At 38.9% G+C, this 20,021-nt stretch overlaps 1 protein-coding gene and 1 long non-coding RNA gene across 3 annotated transcripts in view; both read right to left on the bottom strand.

Annotated features, from left to right (window-relative positions):
• Positions 1-20,021, bottom strand: part of LOC102228431 (NLR family CARD domain-containing protein 3-like) — a 971,185-nt gene that overhangs the window by 29,455 nt on the left and 921,709 nt on the right. The window lies entirely within an intron of this gene.
• On the bottom strand, positions 1,982-7,160 carry LOC111607596. Its single transcript, XR_002752357.1, has 5 exons — positions 6,899-7,160; positions 5,710-5,765; positions 4,085-4,265; positions 3,540-3,613; positions 1,982-2,216 (listed from the first exon to the last, which is right to left on the bottom strand). It is a non-coding gene; the product is annotated as an uncharacterized LOC111607596 (long non-coding RNA).

Genomic DNA, 20,021 nt, shown 5'->3' on the forward strand with positions numbered 1-20,021 from the left:
AGTTTCTAACTGGTTTCCATGACAACAGCAGCAATTATTGGGGTTATTTTAAAGTGTCCATCAAACCTAAACAGTGATTTTATAAAAACAAAAAAGACAAAGATCCTAAAAGGAGTAGCGGCTCAATGAGTGAAGAGGAGTTTAAAGTGTAAAAGTCTCTCTGGCTGATTGGATCTTTCAGACAAAATAGATTTTTTTCTAGAGTTCAGGGTTTTCTATTCATTTAATCATGAAAACTGATAAAAAGTTAAATATTTTTAAAATGATCAAAATGTCTAAAACCAGAAGCTGCAGCTGTCCTGGATGAGCTGAATGTTTAGATGGTTGAATGGCTGAAATAGTCCAGAGGATGAAGGAAGAAGTTAAAGACCAAAAACATCCAGAAGCAACTTGAAGAAGAAGAAGAAACAGGAGGACAATAGAGCTGAATCAGCATTCACACAATGAAAACATCTGGACTCACCGAGCCTTTCTGCAGTTCCTCACAGCTGGAACCAGTCTCCGTCGTCCATCATCTGATGTGTTGTACTTCTCCAGGTCCAACTCATCCAGAACCTCTGACATCTGCAGCATGAAGGCCAGAGCTGAACAGTCAGTCACTGAGAGCTGCTTCCCTGAATCCAGCAGCCGTTGGATCTCCTGATAAAATGAGACGTCGTTCATCTCCACCAGACAGTAGAAGATGTTGATGCTTCTGTCAGTAGAGATTATATCAGTGTTCATCTCCTTCAGGTTGGTGATGATTCTCTGGATGGTTTCTGGACTGTTCTCTGTCTGACCCAGCAGATCTTCTAAGAGTCTCTGGTTGGACTCCACAGTGAGACCATGAAGGAAGCGGACAAACAGGTCCAGGTGGCCATTTTTACTGCTGAGGGATTTCTTCATGACTTTCTTCATGAACTCATCTAGAGATGTTTCTCTGTATTCTTCTCCCAGAAACGTCCGGATCACCTCTGACTTCCTGCTGGTGAAACAGTGGAGCATGTAGACTGCAGCCAGAAACTCCTGGATGCTCAGATGAACAAAGGAGTAGACGGAGATGTCGCACGTCCCTCTCTCTCTTTTAAACATTTCAGTGAACACTCCTGAGAACAACGCAGCATCTTTGATGTTGATGCCGCACTTTTTGAGCTCTTCCTCATAGAAGATCAGGTTTCCCTCCAGCAGCTGCTCAAAAGCCAGTTTTCCTAGAGACTCAATCAGCTTCTTGTTCTCTGGACTCCAGATTGATCTTGTCTTTTTTCCTCCATCATACTTTTCCTTCTTGATTGCGAAGTTAACCTCCAGGAATGCTATGTACATCTCAGTCAGAGTCTTTGGCAGTTTTTCTCCCTCTCTGGTCTTCATCACATCCTCCAGAACTTTAGCAGTGATCCAGCAGAAAACTGGGATGTGACACATGATGTGGAGACTTTTTGATTTCTGGATGTGGGAGATGATCCTGCTGGCCTTCTCTTCATCATCTCTGAATCTCTTCCTGAAGTACTCCTCCTTCTGGGGGTCAGTGAACCCTCTGACCTCTGTTGCCATGCCGACACACTCAGCAGGGATCTGATTGGCTGCTGCAGGTCGTGTGGTTATCCAGAGGAGAGCAGAGGGAAGCAGTTTCCTCCTGATGAGGTTTGTCACCAGAACATCCACTGAGCTGGACTCTGTAACATCAGTCAGGATCGGATTGTTGTTGAAATTCAGAGTAAATCGACTTTCATCCAGACCATCAAAGATGAACAGAACCTGGAACGTTTCAAAGCTGCTGATTTCTTTGGTTTTAGAAAATAATTTATGAATCAGTCCTAATAAGTTGAACTTTTCTTCTTTCAACATATTCAGCTCTCTGAAAGTGAATGGAAATATGAAATCAATGTTCTGGTTGGTTTTGCCTTCAGCCCAGTCCAGAGTGAACTTCTGTGTTAACAGTGTTTTCCCAATGCCAGCCACTCCCATGGTCATCACTGTTCTGATTGGTTGATCTCTTCCAGGTGGGACTTTAAAGATGTCTTCTCTTCTGATTGTTTCTTGTTTCCTGGATGCTGTTTCAATGTGTCTGACCTCATGTTCCTGGTTGACCTCTCTAGTTAACCCCTCTGTGATGTGGAGCTCTGTGTAGATCTGGTTCAGAACGGTTTGATTTCCAGGTTCAGCGACGCCTTCAGAGAGACTCTGGAACTTCTTCTTCAGAGACGCTTTATGGTCACTCTGACACCGAATATCAAAATCTGAAGAAAGAGACAAAGACAGGAGAGGAGACACTTCAGCTGAACATAAGGAAAACAATAATTGTTTGATATTCTCAGAGACAATTTGTGCATCAGCTTTAATGGATGAGAAAAAAGTAAATCAATAAATAAAAAGACCAAATTTTATAAAAACTCTGCATGGTAAGAATAACAAAAGTCACGACTGTAACTACGGTTCAATGAATCCCAGATGACCACCAGAGGCGGTGCTTAAAGCACTGAATGATCTCTCTTGCACAGGTCGAGAATCTTATACCAACATGGTCACATGTGACCCCCGGTGACACCAGTAAGTCTATATAGTCACATGACAATGACAGCTCAGTCCCTTAATCTTCTCGTGAAACACGATGATTCTGAGGGACCGAGCGCTCTGGCGGTCATCCAGGATTCATAGAACCGTAGTTACAGTCTAAACTTTTGTTCTATTTCATCCCTACTGACCGCCAGAGGCAGTGATTAAAGCACTGGATGACGATTACCGACAGAGTCCTGAGAAATCACACACAGAAAAGAAACAACCCCGAAAACATGCCCACCTCACTGGGATGATGATGAGCGCTGGGACAGGATCCCAGGTGAAAGGTGGCCCAGTTAACCCTGTAAAACCCAGCAAAGGTATTTGGGGATGACCAAGAGGCTGCTGCACATATAGCCTCCAGAGTGACCCCAGACACCCAGCATCTCACGCTCACAGGACTCGGTCGGGTCGAGCTGAAATCGCCACTCTTGACCCGTAAACCGACGAGCGAATAGGCCAGGAAACACGGCTGCACAATGTAACAAAAGAAAACCTGAAGCAGCTACGATAATAAATAAAGACAAGCCAGATATGGAGGCACAATATAAGAAAAAGCAATCCCAAAAACGGAAATTAATTGAAACCTTCAATTCATCCATGTGCTGAAGATGTTTGACCATCAATCTGCAGGCTCTCTGTTCTTCTTCATCACAGCATCTATTTTGTTGCAGTCCTTGTCTGCTCTGGTTTGGTTCTTCTCAAGTTGACCTTCTATCTCTGAATGTTTAAAGACGCGATCTGATAGAAGGTCATCAAGGAGCTGTTAACTCTCAATATTATTGGTGAATATTGTGATGAAAATATTGACTGATTAACAAACATTTTCATCACTTTTTTTCTCCTTTCTTTATCATCACCAGCACATAAGTTCCAGTTACACCAGCTGAAATAATTGATCACTAAAAGACTTTTAAACCTTAAATTTCCAAATCTCAACTAAAGACGTGGATCTGGTCCAACAGAGACGACAGGAGGCTCTGATTGGAGGAGTTCAGTCTCACCTGGAGAGCAGCTGCTCTGATTGGCTGTCGGCCGTTCAGCTCCTGTTCTGGGTCTTTCTTCACACTCACAGCTCCTGTAAAGACATTTCTTCATCAGTGAAATATTTCACTATCAACAGGCTGGAGCTGAACATGTTCATGAAGGTCCACCACAAACTAGAGACCAGAACTGGGTCAGAACAGAACCTGAGATCATTGATGATCTCTGGCGTGAAGTTCTTCATTGTATCATATCTGGTATCATGACTGATACCAGTGTTCCCAGTCTGGAAGCTCCAGTGCTTCACTGGGTTTAGAGACAATCTGAGTCGTTGCTCCTCACATTGTTGGTTGTTTTTGTTTTCATGCAACATTTTCATCATTGATTCATTCAGACTTTCATTCAAACTCTGATTTACTGACCAACATCCTTCATGACTAACTTTAAATTAATATCTCAGAAAATTAAGTTACTGTTTATTGAAACACTGAAGATCAACCAGTTAATATCTTTTATTTTATATCTCTATAGATTCACATGAATCAGTTAGAAAATGGTTTCTTACTTTCTGTCTGATGGTTCAGGTTCATTACTGAAGTCTGGAACCCAACCTTTGGAATGGTCACTCCTCATAGATGGACTGATGGGTCCTGGAGGTTCTGCTCTGTCCTGATCTTCCATCTTCTGGCCTTTTGGAGAGAGAAACCAGAACCAGTCAGTCCAGTGATCCGGTTCCAGTAACTGTCCTGTGAAGCAGAAAGCTGGTTCCCATCATGTGTTCAGAGGATCAGAGTGAATCATTTGAATGAATGAGTGAACATTTCCTATGAACTAGTGAACTTATTTAGCTCCCAGTGGACTTGAACGCATCATGACTCTATTGTAGCTCTGTATGGAGGGAGTCAGTGAGCAGAAGGTTCTGAGGGAGCAGCAGCTCAGGTCGGGTCCACAGCTCTCCTCCAGACAGAACCGGGTCCAGCTGGGATCTCAGCAACATGTCAGCCTCTGTGTGCAGCTCAGCAGGATTTCCTCTCAGCTCAAGAGACACAAAGCAGCTTTCAGGGACCACAGCATCCAGCTGAGGTACCAGCTGGACCCACTGCAAGGAATCATGGGTAAACAGCTGCTTCAATAGGGGGATGAAGCCCCCAAACACTCAGCGAGGCCTGAAACATATTTAGTCTATTGATCTGATTGAACTTCAAAATAAAGAGACACATTAATGCAACTCTTTTAGTTAGAAACTAGTTTGTTACAACTGATCTAAAATGTTTGTGAAATTATTTATTTTATTATTATTGCTCCATTTAAAAGTTTTGTTATTTTTAGGGTTGAACCGACTGCAGTTTTCTGGCTGATCGATTCCGATTTTGCAGATACTGATTGCTAAACACAGCAACCTTTCAGGTAAGAGTCAGTCTGGATCTGGATGCATTTTTCCAGCAGAGCTTTGAGAGACAAAGAGTTTCTTCCTGCTGAAAGGAGCAACAAGAGGAAAACCTGGAAAAAGATCAAACTCAGTGAGGAGGAAGAGAGGAAATCTGTGGACGGCTTAAAGCCGGTTCTGATCCACAGACAAGAGAAACATCAGTTTCTGCTGAACCCCAGACTGATGAGGGACGGAGTGATGTGATTCACTTCCTGCTGATTTCAACAAGCAGAGAAACTAGTTTACAATGTTTTAGTTCTGCTTTTTAGGTTAAAACACCAGAGAGAGTCGCTGCAGCAAGAACTGATGGACTGTAAAAGTTACATTAAGTTCTCAGTTTATTTAGATTAAATATGAAAAGTTCATTATTGCTCCACACAAACAGATCAGCTTTAGATGCTGCTGTCATGGTAGATCATAGCTGATCATTCACCAGGTTAACTGCGCAGTAACTGAGCTGTGTGTTTATAGTGTGTTCAATATTTCTCTTTTTGTTCCTTATAGTCGCATAATGTAACCTCACTTAGCATCACTTTATAAGCAGCAACGTCTCACAATAAAGTTTTTCATTTGATCTAATTCCTTTCTAGATCAGGCCTTCAATAAAGTAAACAGAGCGCTGCTGCGGGGACCAGGCCCTATGAGAGCCGAGCGACCCAGGCCGAGGTGACTGAGGCCCCGGGAAGCCTCGGTGGGTTCATCGGTTAGAAAGGCTCCAGAGAGCCGAGAGACACGGAGGGACCCGGAGCGGCAACACTTACCTCTAGTAACAAGTCAGCAAGTTATTTCCATCCTGCAGCTCAAAATGGAGGCTGATCTGAAGGAGACCAAAGTTGGTTTCAGTTTCTATTTCCACAGGAAGTTACGTAACTTGTGTTTTCCTCTAGAGCCAAAGTTTGATTCATCTGAATAAACATTAATAGTTCAGTTAGATTTAACAGAGTGAAAAAACTAGAGTGAAGATGGAAAAGCTTCAGTATTTCTGTTTTGCTGTTAGTGAAGCAGATCTGAAGCTGAGCAGCTTTTTTCATGGATTCAGCAGAAAACCAGCAGAACAAACTGCAGTTTAACAGGCGTTTGATGGAGGATTATGAGCGCTCACTGCCCTCTGGTGGTGAACTATCGCAACTACAGATATTCCTCTTCATATTAATTACAGTTTATTTGATCTCATTTTCACTTTTATCAGGCCAAATCAAATCAGCTTACATTAATGTTAAATAAGAGTCACTGCAGGGTTAGTACATGGAAAATAAAACTTATTCTATAAAAATCCTCCAAAAACGATTCACTGTGGGAAATTTTGATTCTCAAGGCCTGAAAAATATAAATAATAAAAATGTGTTTGAAATAAAATTCAATCACCTGCGATAGGAGCATCAAGCAGGATGAAAGGGGCTAATAGAGAAAAATTAAATATAAAAAGTTAATAAAGTTTAAATTATTAGTATTTAATATTACTTAGTTAATTGCAGTCTTTTGTAGAACTGAATTAATCTGTAAATAAATGTATTACACATACAATATTATGCTGCTGCTGTTAATGTCATTTAAATACTTTTATCTGTTTTTAAAGACTGTCTACAGAAATAAGAAAATTATACGGTGGTGGTGCAAAACCTCAGCAGAGTTTAATTTCCTGCTTTTGAATAAAAGTTTCAGGGAGGAAACAAGAAAAGTAAAATTTATTATTTAATATGAAAACTAATTGAGAAAATTAACTCGTTTATGTTTATATCGCTCTTAATGTGAAAGTACTCACAGGAAGTGAATGTGGTTTGTAAACGCTCTAACTTTATCAAGTAGTTGTAGTTACCATCTGGGTCCACTAGAGGGCAAAACCCGCCCTGCTCTGATAATAATAGTTCAGTTCGCGGCTCTGCAGCTAAAACATCAACATCATTCTGACTGTTTCCAGGATAATTTAACTTTTCATAAATATTTTCCTACCTTCAGACCGGAAGCTCAGCATCTTAGCGTCTAAACCAGAGTTGTAGAGCTTTGATTCAGCTCTGTTGGAGCTGAAGCTCCAGTTTAGGAGCCACAGCTCCTCTGAAGCTGCTGCTGGAGCCTGTTAGCATCGTTAGCATCGTTAGCTCCGCTCAGAGTCTCTGCGGCTGTTTTCATCTCTGTGGAGCTGCTTCTAGTTCACACTGACAGAGAAAACATTGAAATGAACCCAGGAGAAGAATCTGTCTTCATTTATCTCACTGGGAATCAGTGAGATAGAAGTGAGAACCTACGATTAAGCTGTAAAAATTATAAACACACTTCCTGTGACGTCTTTCAAAATAAAACACCAGAAAATATAATAACAGTACAGTTCTAGTTTAAAGAAGCTTAACAAAGAAGCTTTCAAGGAAAAAAACTGTATTGATTAATTAAAATGTTTCCATGTATTTTATTTAAACATCTTCAGTTTGAATAACGCAAAATAAATTTCTGTCGTAATTAGAAGCTTTAAAATCTAGATCAACTGAACAGGATGCTTCCGTCTTTACTAAATAAAGATGAAAGTTTTTAATTTTATACTTTATTTCTTTGTTGATCTGAATACAGAAACCTAAACATAATGGAGGACTAAAATAAAGGTGCTGTTACTATATTTGTACACAAACAGCTACATAGAAAAAACACAAAGAACATTATTAAAAACTTTATTGTCTCATTAAACACCCAGGAACCAACATTCGATAGAAGAAATGTGAAAAAAATAACATAACATTGGTGCAAAATACTGCAATTCCCAATATTCCTTTAAGACCCAGCAGATGTCGCTGTAGCTCCATTCAGAGAAGAGAAGCTGCAGCTTCGCTCTGATTTTCTCCTCTAATTTTACATTCAGCATATTTATCAGGTATTTCCTGTGGATAAAAATATTTGCAGCTCTCCCTCCGAATAAAAAACAACCTAGAATTTGGAGTGAAAAACTGTGACTCACCAAATCGAGACAGCTGTTTCCTGCTAATTATCTCGGAGGAAAATTGTGCAAAAAAACTTCCTGGAAAACCGAGAGTGACTAAAACTTCCTGAACGAGTTCCTCGATGCCATCTGCTGGCAAAAAGGACACAAAGACGCTTTAATCCCTCGTACTGTTGATGTTCCTCTGGCCTCCTGCTGCGTTTCCCCTTCGGTTGCAGCGATGTCTGAGGAAGAGGAGGAAGAAGAGAAACGATGGTGTCTCTGGGACGACAGAGAGAAACAGAGCAGCCTTCACCTCAGCTTCACCTTTCACCATCTGCAGCTTCTGCAGTTTAGCAGCAGCAGCAACCAGATTATGTGCTTCTTTTAGTAATAATTGGAGTTTAATGGCTGCTTGAGATGAGATGAGTCACGATCGGCTGAAACCATCAGTATATATTCACACCGGCTGAAAATCTGAAGAGAAACTATTATCTAGAGCTTATAATTAAGTTGCAAGATGAACTTTGATGCATTTGTAATACAAAGAACTGCTTGAGTCAAAGAACATCTAGAAACACATCGAAGCCGAGAGAAACGCAGAGTTACGGCAGGTTGCTTTGAATTATGCAACTAAACACTTCAGGAGGTTGAAAAGATATTTACACTAAAAAAGAGATAAATATTATTTTTCTCAGGTTGAAATGAATCAGATTAAACTTTCTCTGTTTTAGGTCACTGAGGAACATTATTTCTTTTTTCTCATTTCCTCAGTTTTTGGTTGATTCACCTTGAAAGCAGCAGTATTATGTCTTTTACAGACACATAATGTTAGCATCAGTTATAAAAAAATGCAAAATATATCAAATATAACTTACATAATTGAATTTAGTCATTTAACACCTTGAAATTGGGTCTCTGTCTCTTTAAAAACTCCCGCTCTTTCTCAAACTCCGCCTTCATATAGTTTAAATTAAAACTAACCGTCTTTCCTCTCATTATTAATTTCCCAAAAATAACTTTTTTTTATAATCCATAAGCCATCAACCTTTAAGCTTGCATTAATTAATTTCTTATAAAGCTAGGGAAAATAAAGATGCATTAAATTTTTTTTTTATTGGCAGATTAATGTTTTTTCTGATACATTACATAATGACAGCACTCTGGTTTGGCTGCTGTTCTCCTCTAAGTGGTTTTTATTTTACTTTACAGAAGTTTTAAAGCTCTCCCAACTTTCCTTCTAATGGCAGCAGATTTTATTGTATTCTACATTAGATTTGATCAATAGCTCTCCAGGTTTTCTGAAGGTATTCAGAGGATTTTCTCACAATTTCTGTCCGGTCTTTGTACCGCAGCAGCGTTTAGTGTAGTGAAATAAAAGACAGGTGTAAAGTGGCAGGAACAAAGACGCTTAAAATGTCTAAACTCCAGCTTGTAGTTTATGTCTTGATTTTCATCCAGTTTAACAGATGAACTCTGACCTTGCCCAGCCTTTTATGGCTTTTGTGATTTGACACCTTCGTTCGTCACACACAGAAACATGTACCAGCTACGTACCGAGACGATGCGCTCTGCCACCCATTTGTTGTGATGGAAATGATATGAAACTTATTTTCAATAAAGCTACACTTACTTTATGCATTGACTACTGAACAGCCGCCAGCTGTGTTGAGTTTGTCCGCTCAAACGTGTAGATACACCCGCCGCGCTCTTCACCGCCGTTCGCTCTGAATAACGGCCACCAGGCAGCAGCTCCAGGAGGAGAAAAGCTGCCGTGCTCCAGACATCGCTCCCGTCATTTTAAGGATCCTTATTGGTCCCCCGAAAAAAGACAAAAGCCCGGATATTATTATCAATCAATAAAATCCCCAGGGGTTGAACTTACAAATTGGACGTTATGTTGCAAACACTTAGCTTTTGTCAACAACTCAGAGCTCTGCGCAACACAAATAACCACCCGGCTGGAACACAGTGCATTAAATAATTCGACATAACTTAAGAAAGCTTGGAGGAAGATCAATTTTCCTCAATGAGTTATAATAATCGAGGTACTCGAGTGATTCGAGGAATCATTACAGCCCTAGTTTGTTGCGGTTTATTTTGACATATTTGACCAAAATGGTGAATCTACTGTTTCAGTTTCTTTATTATTTGTTTTACATTGACTGTTCTTCTGCTAACTGCACCGACTGAACAGATTCAAGTTGTTTTTACATGTTTGATCAAACTTGTGAAGCTATAAGTGTGCTGTACTGGTGCAGAGTTATCAAATTAACTTGTAATATTTTGTATTTTGTTGAAAAATAACAGTTTTAAGTCTTTGTGTATCACATCGCTGTCGGCCGATTCTAAAACCTCAGATATTGCTATCGATACTGGAAGTGAAAAAAGAGGATTGTGCATGCATGGAAATTTTAAACATTACAAGTAACTTCTTGCTGACTTTATTAATAATCCAGGGTTTTTTGTGCTGCTCCTTTGTTTTTGGATTGCAGGTGAAACAAAAAGGAGATTGTTTCTCCTTCTTGGTTCGTGTTTTTCCTTCTAGAAAAGGTCATATCTGGATGTGCGCCTGGAGGTCAAGAGTTCACCAAGAGACAACAATCAGAGCAGCTGCATTTTTAGTTAATCCCAACATGGCAGGGAAATTCATGAACCTGTCAGCTGTTTACAGGCGGCGTGCTCGTCCCGTCGGGATAACGCAGGACTCTATTTAAACACTATCTGCGTGACCTCTCGGCGCACGGCGGCTCCTCGGGGATCTGCGGGATTAACCGGCGCCTCACAGGTAAGCTGAATCATTATAAACAGCAGCAACGCTTTTGAAAACACCCATAACGGCGCATTAGCATTGAAATGAGGTAGCGCTTTGTCAGGAGGAAGTTCTGGGTCACGGAGAGAAACGGCGAATGGCGCCGGAGGGAGCGTCGTCGTCTCTAATGTCAATAGACGCCGGCTCGTTTGTGGATTCACCCAAAGACTCCTCCTCGTATGCAGTAACATTTTAAGGTCCGACTTGCATTCTCCATTTCAAGTGACTCCTCACTTCCTTTTATATAGGCCATTAAAGCTGAAAACCTGTCCAGCTTTTACTCTCTCCCCGCAGTAAAAGCCTTCTGAAATCCAAAAGGCAGGTGCATAAATAATAAGAGAGAACATTGAGTGTGTGCGAGGACAGAGCTTTTGTCTTCCGTGAGAAATGAGCTGGATTATGCACTCCAGGAAACACTTAAGTGGCAGCTCCGCAGGGTTTTACCCACTGACATAAATCCTGATTTACAGGTAATTAAAATGATGGAGAGAAGTCAAAACCTGGGATATTTTTCCCCCTTTAATGCTTTACTTGACTGAACACCAACAAGCACATATGCAGGAATCAGTGACAGGAGGCAGGATTACAAAACTAATAAACTACAAGGCAAACATGAAACCACCATCGTTGTGTGTTTAGAGATTGAGCCGACATGTCAGCATTTTCACAAAGGAGTCGCTTCAGGTGGGTTTAATGTTGTTTCCTTCACAGATGATGGACTGAATATGAAAAGTTCAAAGGTTAGAATATTTAACATTAACCCCTGACAATTTATAGGTCTCTTTCCACTTGGTAAATATTCCCTACTTTATGTTTTACTACATATAAAGTCCTGCTAAGCTTGTAGTTTTAACGTGAACTAATGTGGCTGATTTAAATAAATATTTGAGAGTACTTAGAGCTGATGAACTCTGTTGTTTTCTCTTCTCAGATATGCTGCCTGCAGACACGCTTGTTGTCCGGTCACACACTTAGCATGAACTTTGAATGAACAACAACAGCGACAGCTTGCCAGGAGCCGCGCAACAGCTGCACGTCTCGTTCCGTGAATACAAATCAAAAACCGTGTGCCACTTCCAATTAAATCTGAGAGAAGATATTCTGGAGAACAACTGGCGAACGCAGATGTGACATGTTTCATCAGAACATCGTGTCTCTCCGAACAAAAAAAGCAGACGCTCTTTTTGTGAGCGCCTGATACCGTTAGGCAGAAAAAGGTGCTTTATAGCCTATTATCAAGTCTAAGCAGGATCAGATCCAGGAAAACAAATGCTCAACATCGGCAGCTAACGGCAGGAAACAACCCGTCCTTGGCAGATAATGCTCCGTCAAGTTGCTGCAGCCTGCTGATTCCCCTCCCTCAGAGACATTTGTCAGGCGTCTCCGACACGGGGATAATTTCTGCTCCGTGCTCGTACATCACGCTGTAAAGGTGATGAGTACTTTTCTGAAGCCGTCAGCGCTAAATAGCTGCGCTGACATTCCCAATCATGCACATGACATTCACGGAGTGACGAGAAAACTTCCCATCTGTTTACCTGCATGCCGACGTATGCGAGCGGCTTTTCTCACAGGGGACTTTGACTGAAAGATGCTCTTTTGCCAAACAAGACAGCCTGGCATTAGATTATGACGCCTGCTGTGGTAGCTGTCACCAGGCGGCCTCTGCGAAACACAGCTTGTTGATTTATGTTGCCTCTCTGCCCGCACTTTGGTCCCAAACCTCTGACATTTATCAGGTCTCTCTACAAAACTGGACTCCAAAGCAGCTTCTGACACCCGGATAATCAGAGCGCCTTCAATTCAGACTCTGCTCCTCGTCCTTATAGAAACTACCTACACTTACTTGAATAACCTTTTGAAAATAAAAAGCACTTTTTAGGTAATTGGAGGTCCTCAAATTGAGAGTTGAAAAAGAAAACCAGCCATCTTTTTGGACAAGGATTATGTCTCAGAGGGAAGATATTTATTAAACCAACGTGGCAAAAGCAAAGGAGGTGGATTAGCAGAGCTTGCCAACAAGTGATGGAGTCATCCAGCATGTGTTAATTAGAAATGTGACAAAACATTGTCAATATTTCGCTAACTGTTTTGCCACTGCGGTCGTCATATTAAACGTGGTTGTTGTCATGCCATCATCCTCCAGTTACTTCCTGTTTTCTTCAGTAGCAACATCCTGGTTGTTGATCATGTGACTCGTGAAAAAAAAAAAAGTGTTTTCATTGCAGGTTTGTGAAATAAACTAAATTCAATACGGCGCCCACAAACACATTCATCCCAACGGCAAAACTTTCTTTTTTAAATCAAATGTTTCCATTAAGAACATTTAGTTTTGAAATTGTGCAATTATTTGGTCAACTGAAGGACAGCTAATGTGGAATAGCGTCTCTGTTGCCTGGAGTTTGAGCTGATAGCATGACATGCTAATAGCAGGGGTGTCCAAGGTGTGGCCCGGGGGCCGTTTGTGGCCCTCTTAAGGATTTTTGCAGCCCTAATGGATTAAATGTGGCCTGCAGATGAATAACATCTTCTTAAAATAATAAAGTACAAAAAATAGATTCATTCATTCATCTTAATGAATGCAACAACTAGAATGAAAAAACTTTTTTCTCAAAAGCAAACCGTACACTCAACGAAAAACAATCCGAATTTAAAAACTGTTGGCCTTTTTTTTGTTTTGTTTCTACAATACAAAACAAAAAAAATAAAAATTTTGTTCATTTTAATGAAACAGAAATTGTTTAGCTTGTTACTGAGGAACTAGACTAACACAAAAAATGCATAAAAAGTTGTTTTAAAAGAATGTTACTAAAAAAATATGATTTTTTTGTGCTTTCTACATAATTTTGACTCTCATTAAAAAGATTTTGTACACAACTGACATTTAGCAACAGTCTTCAGTCAGAGGCCTACTCAAATTTGCTGCAAGACTGACTGCTACTGCATCACCATCCGCAAAGAATTTGTGAACACACTTTTAGTTTCCTTTAGGGTTAAATAAAGTATTTTTGAATTTAAATCACATAAAATGACCTTAGAGGAGGTAATTTTAAAGTTTTAGAAGCTGCTAGAGGAACAACATATTCCAACAAGGGAGAGTTTCTGTCATGTTTTCCATAAACACGGACGGAGCGCTGCCTCAGATCTTATTGTCTCAGACTTCTCGCAGCGCTCATTGTTTTCAAGTGATTGGGCCTCAGAGGAACAGCAGCATCTCCTGATCTCTAACCAATTTCTATGCAAATCCTACAACTTGATTTGGACCAAGCTGCCGTTGTTCGCTCTGCGCCGGCGGCGTCGGTTTAAGGTGCTGCTGACGCCGTGAAGCGCCCGCCTCATATGTCCTGACCTGAAAAACTCGCCTTGTGATGCAATCCGGCGCGGCGGCGTGCGGCTGCAGGGCAAGACTTTAACGCGGCCGTGAGAAACAGCTGCAGGGTCGGAGGGTCGGCAAAGTAATCGCAAGACTGCAGGGCCAAAGGGCCAGGAAGCTGGGTGCGCATATTTCTCCGTCTCTGCATCAAACCCCAGAAGCATCGTTCAGGCTGCAGACGTCGACATCCACTGAGTGCCGAGTTGCTTCACATCACCTGAAAATCAAACTATTAATCGACTTATGATTAGATTCACATTAATTCTAATCTAAAAAATTTGCTGGAATGCTTCAACATATTTTTACTCAAGTAAAAGTAAAAAGTAGCCGCCCAAAGAATTATTTCAGTAAGGGTTTATATGTATTTGATACAACCCATCAAAACATCAACTAATATTTAAAAATTACATTATCAGACAAACCAAAATGAGATTTCTGGTATTTCAAAGCACAAAATGAAAACATTTCATATAATTAGAAACTGACACAATAAGTATTTTTCTAATCAGTTTCTTCAATATAAAACTTATGAAACCTTAAACCAACCTGGAGGTTTGTCTCTGTGTCTTGTTAAAACGAACTAGTTTTTCATTCAGTAAAGTTACTCACAAAGGAGTATCCAGAAGTTTCACTCAGTAAAATTAAAAATACTCCTAAATATGCATTTCTTCCAAAAACTTACTCAAGTAAACGTATCTCTGGTTCCAATCGATAAAATAAAAAAGTCAATTTCTTTTAGAGTTGTAGTTTGGCCTCCATCCAGCGGAGGGCGTTGCTGGACACCTTTAATTGGAGCCAGATTATACAGAAACAAAGATGGTGGGGGAATACTAGAAAGGGAAAGAGAGAAACGGTACAAATACAGTTGGGATGCATATGAACTTTATAAACACTGATGGGAGAAACTCGCTTGCAAAACACATACAGGAGAACGTGAAATCAGTTCAATAAAGTTTATTTTAGAGCAGAACAATGAGCATCGTCTGGGTTGATGCAAATATCAGAAATGGTTAAAGTTGTGTATTTTACATTATTTTGTGTAAGCGACTCCCATTACACCACATTTATCTAGTTAATTGGATTCCATTGTGTTTATTGATTGTGTTTAAATCTCTTCTAATTTTCATGTTGTTACCATTTTTTAAAATATTTTTCTGAAAATGACCAATTTTCAATTTGAAGACATTTGCACAAAAATAAAAACGATAATCAGTCTGGAAGCTGATTTTTGACATGTTCAAAATTCAATTTGCCCAGATGAGACTGGGTTCCCCCCCTGAAAAGTTACTTGAAAGTTAATTTTGTCTTATTTCAAGATATTTCCACAAGAAATTGACCCAAAATACTTGGTAAGGTTTATTGTTTTAGGAGTTGAAGACTCTTCATGCAAGAGAAAACTCAAATATCAATAACAGAACAACACAGAGATGAAGTGTTGGGCAGTAAGCGCCGTCTTTCATCCATGCTTTTGACTTTAAAGCAGCTTTGTGACCCTAATTTCACTTCCTGTGTTCCTGGAAGGACTCAGGCATCAAAGGCAGCGACAACAGCAGCCGCCTCGCATCCTGATGAAAGCCTGAGTGGGGAGGAACGCGCCGCCACGCCTTCAGTAGAAACGCTGCTTATCTGAACGCAAAGAGAAGCCATGAAGGCTAATTTTGAGCTCAGATGCTTTGTGGGAAACGAGGAGCGGAGGATCAGCGCTCTGGAGTTTATTATTAATGTCCAACAACTATGACTGCAGCTGCAATATGATGTTTAAATGTCTTAATGATGATTGCTCCAATAAAATGGCTGCTGTAAGTGTTTACAAGGACACATTTACTGCGAGGAAAGCTGAGAGTTTTAACATTACATGTTCAATGTATTTTATTCCTGCTAACTCGGATCCCCAGAGGAGAAACCAAAGGTTTATTTATTATGAGGGAAGAAAAACAATCAGAGGAAAAAACATTTTACATGTTTAATAATAAAACTACATACTTACAGAATGAAGTAACGTTTCTATATCAGCATTTCTTCAATGATCAGAGAGGAAGGAAAAAATGGAGAGATGAATACAAGGAAGAATAGAAAAAGAAAAGGAAGGAAGGAAGGAAGGATACTAGGAATGAAGGAAAGGAGGAGGAAACAAAAGGAAAGACGTGATAAGGAAGGAAAAAAGGAAAAAAGAGAATGATGCAAAGAAAGAAGGATAGAAGGAAAAAAGGAAAACCTGAGGGTGTAACAAAGGAAATAACAAAAGAGAAGGGTGTAAAGAAGGAAAGGAGACAAGGAAGGAACAAAGGAAAGAAAAAAAGGTGGTAGGATACAAGGAAGAAAGAAAGGACAAAAAAAAGTCTTACAAAATTATGCAAGGCTAGAAGAGAGGAGGGAATGAAAGAAGACAAGGATGCAAGGAAGGAAGGAGAAAAGGTGGAGAAAACTAGAACAAAAAGAAAAAAGAAAACATGAAGGAAGGAAGGATACAAGAATGAAGGAAAGGACAAAGAAAGAATGGGGATAGGACACTAGGAAGGAAGGAAGGATAAGAGGGACAGTAGAAAGAAATAATGGATTTAAGGCACAAGGAAGGATTTTTCATATTTAAATTATTCCAAGGCAAATGCATCGAATTAAATTTAAATAAATTTTTTTTATGGCAGACGTGGAATTGAACCAACAACCTCTAAAAGTTTTCAGCTGTAATCCTGCTGACCTTTACTGCAGCCGAACCGACTGAACTAACGAGGAGAAAAGGTCGATTATCGGAGCGTCGTCGCGCCCGGATGAACAGAAAATTAATTTGTTGTTTCTAAAAACTAACAAACGAAGCATCAGAGCGTTAAAACAAAGCGTGAAACGTGCTGCGACACAAACGCACGTTTTACTCCCAAATCCTGAGCTGCCCTCAACTGGCAGATTGGATTTTCTCAGGAAAATTATAGAGGAGATTTGGTGACACATTTAACAAACGACACACGCTGCCATGCTGCAAAGTATTTACAGCCTCTTTTAATTATGAGCTTATTAAAACATAAGAGGCTTAACCTTCCTGGTCCCTGGACAGCTGCAGTTTTTAAGTTTTGTTTGCATAACATTGGCTGGATTGATGCAAAGGCTAGAAATAGTCAAAGTCGTGTATTTTGCATTATTTTGTGGAAATAATGCAATTTGATTCTGTTGCAAGGTTTCCCCCAGAAAACCTGCTAAGGTGGTTTGGAAATTTGAAAATATGTGTAATTATGTGTTATTGGAAGATTAATACCTGAACACCAACTATAAAGTCTTAAAAATGCAAATATTTTAAAAAGACTTTTAAAATGAAAAAATAAATAAGCAATGCTTAGCTTGGTGGGGGCACAAGTTAAGCCTGGTGGCCCGCCAGGCTTCTAAAACACTGAGGGAAACCCTGTGCTGTGTTTATCATTTGTGTTGAACTCTCGTCAAAGTTACATGTTGGTGCCATTCTGTAAATTATTTTTTTTACAAAAGATTAAAATAAATAAGCTTATTTATTTTAATCTTTTTAAAATGTTTGGATTTCTTAAAACTTTATTGTTGGTGTTCAGGTATTAATCTTCCAATAACACATAATTATGAAGTGATATTTTCAGATTTCCTGCCAACTTTAATCATTTTTTAACTCAAAAACACGACAAACTGCTGGATGAATAACCGACCGACCGACCGACCGACGGGCCTAGCAGGTTTTCTGGGGGAAACTTTGGACCTGGGATGAAAAAAAATTATTATTTTAACACACAAATGAAAACGATAATCAGTCTGGAAGTTAATTTTTGACACGTTCAAAATGTAATTTGCACATATATGAAGAAATAAAAGGTTTAATCACTTAAATTAGCATTTTAAGGGCTACAACATCAAAAAAGCCATTAATATTTGTATTGTATGACGATGATAATTAATAAATTCATGAAATAATTCACAAGTTTTACAAATTTGCACAAAATTAATTGATCTATTCAATTTAATATAAAAATGTAGAATAAAAAAAAAGTAGTTACTGAAAATGGTTTTTAAAGGCGTAAAATTGTAGAAAATGTGTTGATTTTTCATTGCATATTTTATGAGATTTTTAAATTATCCTTCTCAGTTGAGCACAAAGGAAGTTAGCAAGAATTATAAGTAAAAAATGTATTTCATCAGGAAACAAATAATCAAAATCTGTGAATTAATTATATGAGGAAAGGTGTGAAACTTCGTTTTGAATGTTTTCTTTTTGCGTCTCTAAAGCTTTAAATTAATTTATGAATCTGCAGAACGCCCCGAGTTTTCACATGCTGCCATGAAATACATATTTAATGTTTCAAATCCTTTGACGTCGACTTTGCTCCAATCAATAAAAAACAAAAGCTGGAGGTGAATTTCTCCTCATCTTTAATATTAAATGATTCAATCAACAAGAGGACAGAAAAGAGCTGATTTGGACGTTGAACATTTATTAGAACCAAAATGTGTTTATCTCTTCATTATGTCTCCATTTTATCCACTTTCATTCATCCAAATATAACAATACAAAACATTAATGCAATTTAAAAGTTGGCAAATATATAATTTACCGACTTAACAATAAACGAAGCTTTTCGTACTTTACTTAAACAAATAAAGTATTCAGATATGTGGCTGAAGAGGGAAGCGTAAATTATTCTATATCCAAAACTTTAAAAATGACATATTTTGCTAATATAGATTTTCTTAGCTGGGAAAAAGAATCAAATTTAGTCAATTCTGATCGATAAAATCAGGATTTAGGTCACTCTTTCTTTGAAAATACTTTTTGAGCCAAATTTAACTAATTAATTTGGCTCATTAAATGCTTTATGTTCTTCCAAACATAAAGCATTTATGTTTGGAATATGTTTGGATATATTAAAATATTTTTAATATATCTTGCAAATGATGTTCTGTTCAGTTCTTTATCTTTTGATTTGTTGGGTTTTTTTTTTCATTTACCCCATAATTATACAGTTTTTGGGTCAAAATTTATATGGTTTACAGAAAATATCCACCTATTTCTGACCAGTACAATGATCCAAATGAAGACAGAAAACAAAAACGATAGTCATTTTATGACTTTAAGTGGACTGTTAATGTTCACAACTTACCAATAAGGCTAAATTAAAGCAATTCTGCAAAGAACAGAAGGTAAAAATTCATTTACAGTGATATAAAAAGCTAATTCCCAGTTATCACAACAAGTTGATGCCAGTTGTGTGCGCCAAGTGTGGCATAAAAAGTCACTTTTTCACCCAGGAACAAGCTGGTTTGGATACATTTTCCCCATTGAATACATAAAAAGATTATTACAAAAGCAGACTTTTGTATTTATGCTGCAATTAAAAAGTGTTTGATGTGAAACAATTAGGTGAAACACACAAACAGAAGGAATGAGAGAAGTGGAATTGCACAGTAGCAGCAACCGGATTGGAAACTAGTCACATTTCAGATTAAACACAGTAATTATTAAAGCCAGAGCCTCAAATAGAGCAGAATAATGTGCTAGTTGCCAAGACACTGCTACTTCATAAGAGGAGAGGCTTGGTGAGACAGAGAATGATAAACAGGCTTTATTTGCCATGAGCAGTGAGATAAAGAAACACAGGGAAGAGTGTTTGCATGGATTGGTTCCAAACACAGAGTCGTGCAGCCAAGATCCTGCAGAAAATTAATGAAATTTCACCTTTCTAGTAAAACATCCTGAATTAGTTGCTGGAGAAACCTTCAAAATCAAAGAAATACGTGAAGTTTTTATTGGTGGACAATGGAAAAGCTTCAATTCGCTGCTGAAAAACGGAGTTTTAGTCGTACATGTTTTATTACTGCTATCCAGCATGAGTGATTGTTAGCTTTGATGGAGAATAATCCAAGATTTGTACAGAAACAGACCCAGGCAGTAAATAGTTACCTTTACTTCAGTAAATTATGCTTCTAGAAAAATACTTTTACTGCACAAAGTGGGATTTTCTACATAAGAAATTGTAAA

The sequence above is a fragment of the Xiphophorus maculatus genome, chromosome 24 (genome assembly GCF_002775205.1).
Source record: "Xiphophorus maculatus strain JP 163 A chromosome 24, X_maculatus-5.0-male, whole genome shotgun sequence".
NCBI classification, from domain to species: domain Eukaryota; kingdom Metazoa; phylum Chordata; class Actinopteri; order Cyprinodontiformes; family Poeciliidae; genus Xiphophorus; species Xiphophorus maculatus.